The sequence below is a fragment of the Fundulus heteroclitus genome, chromosome 3, assembly GCF_011125445.2.
Source record: "Fundulus heteroclitus isolate FHET01 chromosome 3, MU-UCD_Fhet_4.1, whole genome shotgun sequence".
NCBI classification, from domain to species: domain Eukaryota; kingdom Metazoa; phylum Chordata; class Actinopteri; order Cyprinodontiformes; family Fundulidae; genus Fundulus; species Fundulus heteroclitus.
Window position 1 is genome coordinate 1,599,208 of NC_046363.1, and position 13,660 is coordinate 1,612,867.

The window sequence follows — 13,660 nt, forward strand, 5'->3', positions numbered from 1 at the left end:
GCTTCTGGAGTTCAAGGACTGTCCAGTAAGGTACTCAGCGCTGAACCTTGTAATAATTTCTCTGCTGTATTTAGATTAAAGTGTCAAAAAGTCTAACTTAAGGTTTCAGTCATCCTTAGAGGGTGTTTATTTAAAGTGTGTGTCCTTAAGGGAACAAAAGAACTGGAGCATGGCCTGGGAGTGATCATGAACATTCCAATACTGTTTTCTTGATGCAATGATCCCACGACTCATTGCATTTAAACGCTGAATCTGAGTTTGGGACAGACCCAGAACCAGCTCCACATCGGTATCACTGTTTTTCACTACACTCTTGCATGGCCCCTCATACGCTAATGAACCCCCCCCCCCCCACACACACACACACACACACACACCCCGTTTTTGTTTACGAAAGTCAACAGGGTGGGACCAAAATATACAGTTGCTTCTTTTTTTAATAGTCAAATTAACACTTTCACTGTATGCTCACATTCTTCTCAAATAAAATATGTGCGAAGCTGTAGCAACACATTACAAGGTGTTTTTGATGAACTGCTATAGGTGGAAATACAGTGGGAATATTTCTCACTTTCTTTGAGATGTTGATGCTTCATAGGGCTGAGTGTGAGAAGAAAATGAAGTGAAAATCTACAGGTATAATCGTCACTAACCATGCATGCAGGCAAACAGCGAAGGAACTCCCCGTCGGAGCAGATATGGACAGGGGGATTAGTGGATGAGGCGGGGGAGCACTTCAACAATGGAAAGATATAGAGCAGAGGGAGCAGGCCACTGGCTGAATGGAGACCCACACAAAGAAAGCAACCATCAGTCAGGCAGCTTCCTCTATAATCTACTTTCACTGGACAGCCCTTCTTTCAACACATAGCAAACCTGAACAGCTAAAACATGTCATCACATCCAAGCTGTATTCAAGCTGGTATGTAGATAACAAGCCTCAGATTTGTTTTAATTCTCTGAACTCTGTTTTGACTTTGTGAAATGTTTTTAATTATAAAGAAGCTTTTTAGATCATTCTGAATCCATTTCTATATGTCAGATTTCAGAGATAGTCCTGGAAACAAGGTGTGTATACACACACACTCACGTTTAGAAAAATAAACTATAAGAGTACTTGCAGCTTCATGACATTTATGGTTTCAGTATATTAAATAAATACAGTTTCAGTACATTAAATAAATAAATGTAAACATACAATTTTTTATTAAATTATGACGGCCTTGGGCTGTTCCAAGCCCACTGAGCAGAATTGGGTGGGGCAGGCGTAAAAGGAGCTGATGTGTGTTGACTGGCCTCAGAATGTTCTGGCTTCCCCAAGAGGAGCTGGAGGAGGCTTCTGGGTAAAGAGCAGTCTGGGCATCTCTGCTGAATCTTTTGGGTCTGGTGTGTCTCATATTCCTTTTGACAATACTCCATAGAGTCTCATGGATCAGGTCTGGCCAGTATGCTGGCCAAAGAAGCACAGCAACACCATGGTCAATGAACCAGCTTTTGGTACCTTTAGCAGTGTGGACTGGGAAACTTAATCAGCATCTCGATACAGCTTGTCCACAGAAGGAAGCATGAAGTTTTCTAAAAATGAAGGGTTACACTCTGTGTAATAATCCATATCATATCTGAGTTCCCATCCATCTTGTAACACGTCTATCCCTTGTGGGGTTGCAAGGGGTAATGGTGCCTATCTCCAGCTCCAGTGGGCGAGAGGCGGGGTACATCCTGGACAGGTCGCCAGTCTATCGCAGGGCAACACAAAGACAAACAACCATTCTCCTTAAGTGTGCATACACTCACACTTAAGGAGAATTTAGAGAGGCCAATTAATCTAACAGTCGTGTTTTTGGACTGTGGGAGGAAGCCGGAGTACCCAGAGAGAACCCACGCATGCACAGGGAGAACATGCAAACTCCATGCAGAAAGACCCAAGGCAAGGGTAGGACTCGAACCCAGGACCTTCTTCCTGCATGGCAACAGTGCTACCCACACAAAAACAGCTAGCACTTAAGAACAGTTTTACAAATTTCCTGCTTTTTTGTTTGAACAATTTCTTATCTGTTTGTTTGGTAACTATCCCACCCGTCTACTTTTTCTGCAGAAGAGTTCTGTCAATGTTCCCTAAACTAAGTGTCAGTTTTATCACCGCACTCCAAGACTGTTACTGGTACCTTGTGTTCAAAAACAAATTTTGAAGTAAATTGTATTTGAACTAATTTATCATCAACTGGATTCTAGATACCACTCATAAGTAATCTTTTCATTTCAATGCTAATGTTACTTCTGTTTACAGTGTTTCAGAATTGTAAAAACTGTGAAAAGGAATTACTAACTCATAGCTGTTTCAAGACCAGGGAATATCTGCTCAGTCTTGAAGTTTTTTTTTCTGTATGAGAAAATAGTACATTGCAAGTACATGAAAACAAGGACACGAGCCTAAAATGATAAACAAACAAACTCTTATTAATAAGCTATCACTAAATAATTACATCTTTAAGAATATTCTAATATGTTTAGTTTTATTGTAGTGCAACACAGAGTGATATGGGACAAAGTCGGCTATACAATCTTAAATCTGAAAGCAAAAGTGAAAAAATTCTGTCAGAAAGTTTCTATATTTTTACAAAATGGTGTGACTGAGTATTTTCATCACTATGAGTTGGCATCAGTTCACATTTGTTTGCTTTCTATTAAACATATGCAGGCAATATGTTTTATGCCTCTTGGTTCTTTATTCTTTGACCTGATCATAAGGTGCCAACAGAAAGAGAACAGGCAGGCATTTTGGTTACAAATACCTCCTAGGAGAGCTGTCGAAGACATATGTAGGACCGGGGAAAGATTAAAAATAGATGATAAAAATAGTCCACACAAGAGTTTAGTGACAGTATGAAGACATACTTAACTGCTCTGCTTGGTTCCTACTGAATTAAACGGTATATTTGGCAATGGATCAAGCAAGTTCTTTTGTATGTTTATTTCTGACAGAAAAACAAAAACTCAGAGGAAGAAATAAAAGTTTTGGTAACAGAGTAATGACAGTGTGACAAAGAAAAAAATTAAGACTCAATGATAGAATTGTCATAATCTCTTAATATTCACCAGTACATGCTCATCTCTTTTTTGTCCAAACAGGAACAGTAGGACACAAACTAAGCATTTCATAGAATTTAAATTCTATAATTTGTGTTTACCTTGAACAGAATAGAAGTAATCTTGGGGTCTTGTTCACGAACGAGGGGAAGATAGAGCAGGAGATCGACAGGCAGATTGGTGCGGCGTCTGCTGTAAAGTGGGCGCGGTACCGGTCCGTTGTGGTGAAGAGAGAGATCTCTAAGGGAGATAGGAGGTCAGTCATCCGGGGAGGACTCAGAGTAGAGCCGCTGCTCCTCCACATCGAGAGGAGCCAGTTGAGGTGGCTTAGGCATATGGTTAGGATGCCTCCTGGACACTTCCCTGGTGAGGTGTTCCGGGCACGTCCCACCAGGAGGAGGCCCAGAGGGAGACCCAGGACACGCTGGAGGGACTATGTCTCTTGGCTGGCCTGGGAACGCCTTAGGGTTCCCCCGGAGGAGCTGGCCCAAGTGGCTGGGGAGAGGGATGTCTGGGCCTCCCTACTGAAACTGCTACCCCCGCGACCCAACCCCGGATAAGCGGAAGATGATGGATGGATGGAGAATAGAAGTATGAGCTTAAGCATACCAGGAAGCCAATCAGTTAACTTTTTTGTGGCCTAGTCAAAGTCAAGAATGAAATCTAATTTATTCTTTAGCAGTTATCGCAAACAAGTGATGGCAGTTGTTGTCGGCCCATGCAAGTACACTAATACCAAACAAGCATTTGGGATTATGGGACTAATAGTATACACGGCTGAGTTTGTCTGGACAGCTTTTTGTTATGATTCTGTTTAGGAAAAGCTCAAATGCAGAAGGGTGAAGCGATCAGATTTTGATAAAAATAAACATAACTTACATTGAAGAACAGGCAGAGGAGCAGTAAGCATGAAGTCAACATAATCCAGAGCAGGACAGAATATAAGGGAGAGCAATGGAAGTACCAGCAATGAGTAGTGAAAACCAGGGAGCTTAAATACAGAGGGGCGTGTGGAGAAAGGTAAAGCAGAAACAGGTGATAACAATCAGGAGAGAAGGGGCTGAAACAAGTCGAGATAAATGAGCTGAGGGAAGAATGAACAGGAACTGGAGGGAAAAACACACAGAAGAAATCTAACAGAAATAACACAAATCATACAACAAATGAACTAAGAACATTGCCCACAAATGTATGAACTAAAATGGCAGCAACTAGAGAACATAAAAACAGTAAACAAACCGCGACAAAAAGAAACCTCCAAGCTAGGGATAGTGACACTTTTATCCTTTAACACATACAGTTTTTTGGAAAACTGCATTCAGTATTTACTTTGGTTATCTGTCCTTTTTTATACTAATATTTGTTTGATGACCTTAAACTTTTAGGATGTGAAAAACACAAGAAATTAGTAAGGGAGGTCAACAGTTATTCGTAAACTGCAGATATATAGAGTACTGTTGAGGAAAATAAATATCTTAGTTGTTAGATTAATCAGGCAGCCCTAGTAATGTAAAAACCCACTAGTTCTAAAGTATTTAGCAATCCACAGTTATTCACCCTGTCACCGAGTCCTTGCCGAACAGCAATACAACTCAGCTTGAGTCCCTTTTGTGCTTTGGATGCCAAAAGGGTCTGTAACAGGCTTTTCTGTCAAGTACTGCGATGCAAAGGATGGTGGAGGGACACACGCTCCCTTTCAATCAGCCAAACATGACTCACAGGATGCAGTCTCAAACACTGCGTTTCAGGAACAGCACATTTTCCTGCCAGCTGTGATCAACACAATGGCAAAATAATATTTGTGAAAACATCTGCATTTGTCCCTTAGCTAGTACATATGAGAAGTCAATGGAATTACTGAACCAGCCGCTTTCAGCATCATTACTGCATAATTGAACAGAGGAGCAACTATCGTTTCAGTAATGCTATTTTTTCCAACAGACTAAGTTTAATCTTCTCCCACTTCTCAAAATGTGTTTTTAATTTTCTGTAACACTGAATTAAAGTTCAGTAAAGAGCAGGCTTCCAGTTTTTATGTTATCTCTACTGTTTTATGAGTGTAGTGAAAGTACAGTATGCAGTGCTATGATGAAGTCACAGCACTGTATACTATACTGTTTTTTGCATCTGTAAACCATGTTTACAGATGTTCTTGCTTTTTTAGTTACATTTTGTTCTAATTATTCAGAATATGTTTATGTGTAAACATAAACATATTCACCCTTTAGGAAAAGGGTAATTTGCAAGCTCAGTGATTAGGTGTTTAAATGTTTTAAATCCATTCATCCATCCATTCTTTATACCTGCTTATCCTTGAAGGGGGCAAGTTGATACTTATTTAAAGCCATCATTGGACAAGAGGTGGAATATACAATGTCACTAGACCATCACAGAGTAAGACAAAGACACAAGGGACAATGAACACATTGAAAGACATTTTGAGAAAATATGTTTTAGTTATTTAGATTCAACAGGAAAAAAAAACCTGCAATTCTGATAATAATATTGATCCTGAAATACATTTACTCACAGACCATAACTTCAATGTTGAGTATTACTCAGAGGATCAATTTAAAAAGTTAGTTTTGGATGGGTTTTCACTTGTTCATTTTATTAGTAGGAGTCTAGGATCCAACTGTGACCAAATCGAGGAATGTTTACAATCTTTACCATTTGCTTTTTAAGTCAGTGCAGTAACAGAAATATTGCTAACTGACGAAATTAGAGATCAATTTAAGTTAGAAGGATATGATTTCTTTAATGTAAATAGAAAAGGTTAAAAAGATGGCAGTGTGGCTTTTGATGTACAAAAATGCCTTACTTGTAAAGTCATTGATAGTTTAATTATAGGTCATGGAATGGAGATGTTGACTATTTAGATAGAAACTGACAACTTCAAACAACTTCAGTATTGATGTAATGATTCGTAAAGATTGAACCCAAATGTAAGCTAGACACGGAGCTGTGTGTTGAAAAGGGGTTTATTAACAAAATCCAGGAGGCAAAAATGGGGAACATCCGGGAATCAAACAGGACCAGGCAGAAACTAAACCGACTCAAAAAACAGGAGGGCAAAGAACAGATCAGACACGGACTGGCAGACGGGCAGGTAAAATAACAGAGGCTGGAATGTGCTTACCGCAAGCTGACGGGAGGGAATTACACAAGACATTCTGGCAACAGACAAACAACTAAGGTAGACTTAAATAGGCGACGGAACAGGAGAGCAGGGCAGGACTAATTAACCAAAACAGGTGGAGGTGATAAAAGGAGCACACTGACTGATAGACAAAAACCCTAAGGTAGATAACAAGACCAAACAGACACGAGATGAAAAAAAAGCTAATAACAAAGGCCAGATAACTAAAACAGGCTAAGCATAAAAGTGATGACAAAAACAAGGTAAACCAAAACATAACACCAACTAAACGAGGATCCAGACAAGACAGAACTCAAAACAACCAGACAATCAAAGACAGGAGAGAGGAGAAAAACTAAAACTAATAACATAAACCAGAACTAAAACCGGAATATTACAATTGATTTATTAAAGCAGATTACACATACTATTAACATATTATTTTATAAATGAAATGTTTACCTATGGACTAAGACCTGTAATTGATAAACCATGTAGAATAACTCCAAAAAGTATTACTCTTATAGATAACATTATAAGAGGCCAGATAACAGTCATATGTGTTGAGTATGACTGTTTAATTATTGTGGGAGACTTCAACTTTCACGTTGACAATCCTGAAGACAGAAGTGCAAAAGAACTGTGTGACACACTTAGAAACATTGGTTTAACTCAACATGTTAAACAGCCAACACACAAACAAGGACATATTTTAGACTTGATCATTGTCAGGGTTCTCTGTGTTGTTCTGCTCTAATTCTACTCCTCAGGTGTGCCTAGTTGGCTGAGGGGGCGTGGCCCACACCTGCAGCTCGTTGCAGGCGGCTTCCTCTGGCTTCTAAAGCCGAGCGCTGACAAATGGAAGACGCCAGAGCCTTAACCAGTCGTGTTTTTGGTGCTTGGATGCACTCACCCGTCTTGACGTCTTGTCCGAAGAGACAGAGCTACAGAATCCTCCTGCTCAGATTTTGCTCTGGCGCTCCCCTCATACTCTCTGGATGTTACCCAGCGGGGCCTGAGATTCCCCCTCCCGGATTCTGCTGGCTCTTCTCGCACTCTGGTCAATCCATCTGTCACCCACTGGATCCCTCACCAATAACATCTGCCGCGCTCTGCCACTAGCCGCCTAACACCAACAGAGTAGGATCACAGAGTTCCCTCGGCGCTACTTCTCCCCGGTTAAGTCCGCCCAGCTTTATGGTAAGCAGCGCAGCTTCTAGTAGTTCTCCTGGTTCACCTTTCAGAGTCACTTACTCTCCTTCTCCTTGCAGTCTCTCCAGCCGTGACGTTCTGACCCTGTCAAAGTTGCCTGTAGTCCCGTCCGTTATACCTGCCTGTTTCCTAAATAAACATCTTAAAACTGTGCCTTGCTTCCCGATCGTATCTGCATGTGGACTCGTCATCTGAAAACCATGACAGAAGAAGGCTCTGGCCACCAAAGTCCAGCGGATACGTTCGGGCGGCAGCTAGCTGCACAGCAGGAACAGATGCAGTCGCTTGGGTTAGCTGTTAATTCGACACAGGAACAGCTTCAGAGATTAGCTGCTCAGTTTAGCCAGTTGACGGACGCAGTCACTTCCGCAATGACTCCGCCTGCCACTCAAGACCCTAACACCCCGCCTCCCGCCGCTCAGAGTATTGAGAGTCATGTTCAGACTCTACCTCCTGAGAGCGCGTCACCTTGTCCAGAGAAATTCTCCGGTGACAGTGGGGATTGCGGCGGGTTCTTATTTCAGTGCAAACTTGTGTTTAACCGTTCCCCTCAGACATTTGCCTCAGATCAAGTTAAAATATCATATGTTTTACGACTTTTAACGGGTAGAGCTCTCAGATGGGCTGAGGCTTGTTTCCCTGATTGCCAGTCATTCGGGTGTTCCTTTCAGGAATTCGTTATTGAGTTCAAGACGGTTTTTTCAGCTGAGTTAGATTCGGCTCAACAGTCTCGTAATCTCCTTTCTTTGAAACAGCGCGGCCGACGCGTATCTGACTTCTCTGTGGAGTTTCGCACGTTTGCCGCTGCAGCAGGTTGGCTGCTAGACCTAGGGTGAAATATCCAACCGCCGGCCCCAGTGCCTCACCTACGGGTCCCTCGGCCCCTTGGGGGAATAGAGGGGGGGCGAGCTGGTTCCGCAGCCCGAAAGGGGTGCGAAGCCCGGGCCCCTGCCCGGACTGTCTGGGCTCGAGTCACCCTGGAAGCCGGACCTCGAGGCAAGGTTGGGGCAACAGGTAAACTAGATGACTGCGATCCTGAGCCGGAAGCCGCCCAAGTATTTACAGGCCGACGGTCACACCTGTGGAGCCCCGCGAGCTGCTGCCTGGTGCGAGAAGCCTGGGCAGTGCGTTCCAGAGCCTCCACTGCAGCAGAGCCGAAAAGCTCTCCTGGAACCACCGGCAAGGCGCGCAGTGTCCGCCTGCAGGGTTTGGTGAGTGGCGACTGAGACAGCCACACCTGGCGCCGAGCATGGACCAGGGTGGACAATGTACGCCCCAGCTCCCTTGACATCAGGGCAAAGGCCTGGAGAGACGCATCCAGCATGCCCTGAGTGGACTGGTCAAGCGACCGTGCCTCCAGGGAAGATGCCAGGCCTAGCAGCAAATGGGAGAGGGAGTTCCCAATACGCCCCATCCTAGCCCTTGAATCGTAGGCTCGGCAGAGCAGATCGTCTGTGATGCGACACTGTGGCTGTGGACAGCGGGCGCTAGCTTGTAGGGCCTCCTCCGGAGGAACAATGAGGGAGGCAATGCCAGGTTCCACAGCTGGCATCTGCCCTAACCCAAACTTTGGGGCCTCCTGCATCGCGGCAAGAGCTCTTCTGTCTGATGTCGGGCGAGAAAGAGCCCGAGTGTCAGACCAGCAGGTGTGGAGTTCCTTGATGTACTCCTCTGAAGGTGGTACAGCGAAGGTGGCCATCCCAGCCTCACGGCGCGTGAAAAAGGCGCTAGAGGTGGAGGGCTGAACTTGTGGAGACTCCACCTGCAACTGTGCCAGGGCAGCTTTAATAGCAGTTGCCACTGACTCTCCCGTACCCCCCAGAGAGATGTCAGATTCAACATCCGACACCTGCGGGCTATGTGCTTGGGGTTCCCCCCGAAAGAGGGTGTCAGATGCCGCCAGCGAGAGGGCATCCTCATTGAGGACTGAAGCTTCTTCAGTAGCTGGAGACAAAACCAACCCCTGAACAGGGGGAGGTCGCAAAGATTGGAGTAGAGCCTTCATCTGGGCCAACTCTGAGGATAATTGATCCACCTTAGAGGACAGCCCCCACCCCCGAATGGCGGGACTTCTTCCCAGCTATTGGCGGAGCATCTGAGGCAGGGCGAGGATAACCCCTGGCCAGGGGGCAACTGTTCCTGTTGGTGAGAGCCCATCCAGGGAACAGGCTGTTCGACTGAGGACAGCCGGGCCAGCCGCGCCGCATGGGGCAGAACGCTGCAATTGGGGCAGGCAGCCTCTGTAAGTGCCTCCTTGAGGTGGTCAACACCCAGACAAGGGGGGCACAGGTCATGACCATCCTCAGGATGCAAAGGGGCTAAGCAAGTGGAACAACAAAGATGTTCCATCTCTGAGTGACGGAGCCCGTACTCAGGAACCGCTTCACCCACTTGACCGAGCAGAAATCGCCACTAGTGAAATGGATGTTTCAGTTATGTTGAGCTGAAAACACCCCGGCACGGGCAGAAAACACCACTGGCGAGGTAATGTAAACAGTAACGACCTGTTTCGACCAGGTTCAACCAAAGAAACTCAACGCGGGCAGAAAACGCCACTGGCGAGGCAATGTAAACAGTAACGACCTGTTTCGATGAGGTTCAACCAAAGAAACTCAGCGTTGGCAGAAAACGCCACTGGCGAGGTAATGTAAACAGTAATGACCTGTTTCGATCAGGTTCAACAAAAGAAACTCAACATGGGCAGAAAACGCCGCTGATAAGATAATTGTAAACAGTAACGAACTGTTAACCAAGAAACTCAGCGCGGGCAAAAAACGCCACCGGCGAGGTAAAAACGAACGATAACCGACTTGTTTAAATCAGGTTAAACAAAAGGACTCAACGCGGGCGGAGGACGCCACCGGTGAGTAAACAAAATGAGCAGCTACTACCAGCAGCTAACTCAAGCAACACCAGCGGGGCAAGACGCTACCCACGGGGTTCAGAAAAATGAAAGGAAACAGACTCACCCAATGAGATCTGTAGGCACAATCGTTGCTCGCGCAGCCCCTGGAGGGCGAGCACGCCCGCAGCTCCGACCGCAAACGATCACCGGGCTACTGGCAGCGAGCTGACGGAAAAAGCGGTAATACAACTCATGTGTCTGTAAAAGGAACCGCTCACAACAAACCTGCGTGCGAGAAGATGAGAAGGGACTGAAATACCGGTGTTACGTGCCTATATAGGCTTCCGCTGATCACCGGTAGGTCACAGGTGACTTTGTTGATACTAATTCTCGACCTGCGCAAGTGCAAGAGTGATCATTCAGTGCTTGAAGCACCACCTCTGGCGGTCAGTAGGGATGAAATAGAACGCTTGTGAGATGCAGAACAAATGAAAATATGTTAGAAGAATGCCTGACGCCATCTGTTAAGCATGGTGGAGGTAATGTGATGGTCTGGGGCTGCTTTGGTGCTGGTAAGGTGAGAGATTTGTACAGCGTAAAAGGGATTCTGAATAAGGAAGGCTATCACTCCATTTTGTAACACCATGCCATACCCAGTGGACAGCACTTGATTGGAGCCAATTTCATCCTACAACAGGACAATGACCCTAAACACACCTCCAAATTGTGCAAGAACTATTTAGAGCAGTGGCCAGCACAGTCACCAGATCTGAACCCCATTGAGCTGTTGTGGGAGCAGCTTGACCGTATGGTACGCAAGAAGTGCCCATCTAACCAAATCAACTTGTGGGAGCTGCTTCTGGAAGTGTGGGGTGCAATTTCTCCAGATTACCTCAATAAATTATCAGCTAGAATGCCAAAGGTCTGCAATGCTGTAATTGCTGCAAATAGAGGATTCTTTGACGAACGCAAAGTTTGATGTAAAAAAATCTTATTTCAAATACAAATCATTATTTCTAACCTTGTCAATGTCTTGACTCTATTTTCTATTCATTTCACAACGTATGGTGGTGTATAAGTGTGACACAAAATTGTTTGGGTGACCCCAAACTTTTGAATGGAAGTATATATATATAAACAAAGTTGCTGAAGAGATGCATTACTTCTGTGAAGCTGATTTCAGATTTCTTTCAAGTAATATAGTATCCAACAGTATACCAACAGAAAATGTTAAAATTCACCTAGCATTGTACATTATTAGAATTAGATGAGCCAACTTTGGCTCATTATATGCTGTACCATTAGTGTCTTGTCATGATAAAAGTGTGCAGTGTACAAAAGTCAACACAGTGTTTTTCTTTTGCTTTTTTAATGGCCTACTCCACACCTCTCATAATGTGCAGCCAGGCATAGAAAGGATGCGCTATAAAGTCTGCTGGACAGGAAGAAGGCTTGCTGGATGAAAGAAAACAAACCCCACAGGTCTTAAATCAATACTGCTGCCATCAATATTCACCACCTCACTGCTCTGATATCAGCCTCCTGTTGTGTGTGTGTGTGTGTGCGCGCGCGCGTGCGTGCCTGCGTGCTTGCATGCGTGTGTGTGTTTAGATGAAAGAAGTAGAGTGCAATTTGCACTCAATATGGAATTGATTTAATTTTTCACATTTCTTATGTCTAAAGTAAGTTTAGCTTGATCAACCATAATGAAATGCCAAGGATCACCCTAACCCTAAGCTAAGAGCATCTAAAGCTGTCAAATAAATACAACTTCTTTCATAAAAAAAGACTGCTATGGATTGATTGTCCAGGTTGTCTCTGGGGTATGTCGGTCATAAATAAAACAATCACTTAGGGACAAATTTCCTCCATTTTGTTGTTTTCACAGAAGATTTTTGCAAATCACAAAGACATTTGAAGTTGTTTCCATTGCAGAGAAGAAGCCAAGAAGCCAAGGACCACAGGACTTAATGACTTTTGACCCATCGCTCTGACCTCTGTGGTTATGAAGTCCTTTGAGTGCCTTGTGCTTTCATACCTTAAAGAAATCACAGATCCCCTCCTGGACCCCCTACAGTTTGCCTACAGAGCCAACAGGTCTGCAGACGACGCTGTCAACCTGGCCCTTCACCACATCCTCCAGCACCTGGACTCTGCAGGAATCTACGCCAGGATCCTGTTTGTGGCTTTCAGCTCTGCCTTCAATACAATAATCCCAGCTCTGCTTCAGGAGAAGCTCTCCCAGCTGAATGTGCCCGACTCCACCTGCAGGTGGATCACAGACTTCATGTCTGACAGGAAGCAGCACGTGAAGCTGGGAAAACATAACTCTGACTCACAGCTCATCAGCACTTGTTCCCCCTAGGGCTGTGTTCTTTCTCCTCTGCTCTTCTCCCAGTACACCAACAGCTGCACCTCCAGTCATCAGTCTGTCAAGCTCCTGAAGTTCGCGGACGACACCACTCTCATCGGACTTATCTCTGATGGTGACGAGTCCGCCTACAGGTGGGAGGCTGACCATCTGGTGACCTGGTGCAGGCAGAACAACCTGGAACTCAACGCTGTAAAAACAGTGGAGATTGTTGTGGACCTCAGGAAGAACTCAGCCCCAGCTACCCCCATCACCCTCTGTGACTCCAACATCGATACTGTGGAGTCTTTCCGCTTCCTGGGAACTATCATCTCCCAGGACCTAAAGTGGGAGCTGAACATCAACTCCCTCACCAAAAACGCCCAGCAGAGGATGTACTTCCTGCGGCAGCTGAAGAAATTTAACCTGCCAAGGACAATGATGGTGCACTTCTACTCCTCCATCATTGAGTCCATCCTCACCTCCTCTATCACCATCTGGTACGCTGGTGCCACCGCTATGGACAAGGGCAGACTGCAGCATGTCATCAGGTCTGCAGAGAAGGTGATTGGCTGCAATTTTCCATCTCTCCAGGACCTGTACGCCTCCAGGACTCTGAGGCGTGCGGGGAAGATTATGGCTGATCCCTCGCACCCCAGTCATAGACTATTTCAGACACTTCCCTCTGGCAGGAGGCTGTGGTCCATCAGGACCAAAACCTCACGCCACAAGAACAGCTTTTTCCCATCTGCCACCGGTCTTATGGACAAGGCCAAGAGCCGCCTGTGATACTGAACACTGTCTCTCTCCCCTGTTCAGATCTACAAGCTTCTGCGTTACATTAACGTATAGTTTACTGAGTGTATATAACTTCTGTATATATATCCATTTTATTCAATTTAATTTTTATTTTATTGTATTCTTATTTTGTCTGCACCATCAACACCAAGTCAAATTCCTTGTATGTGCAAACCTACTTGGCGATTAAACTTGATTCTGATTCTGAGATTCTTTCAAGGCTATTGAC

The 13,660-nt window shown here is 44.8% G+C and overlaps 1 protein-coding gene across 2 annotated transcripts in view; it reads right to left on the reverse strand.

Moving 5' to 3' along the window:
• Positions 1 to 13,660, reverse strand: part of LOC105917636 (glutamate receptor ionotropic, kainate 2) — a 1,028,886-nt gene that overhangs the window by 940,500 nt on the left and 74,726 nt on the right. The window lies entirely within an intron of this gene.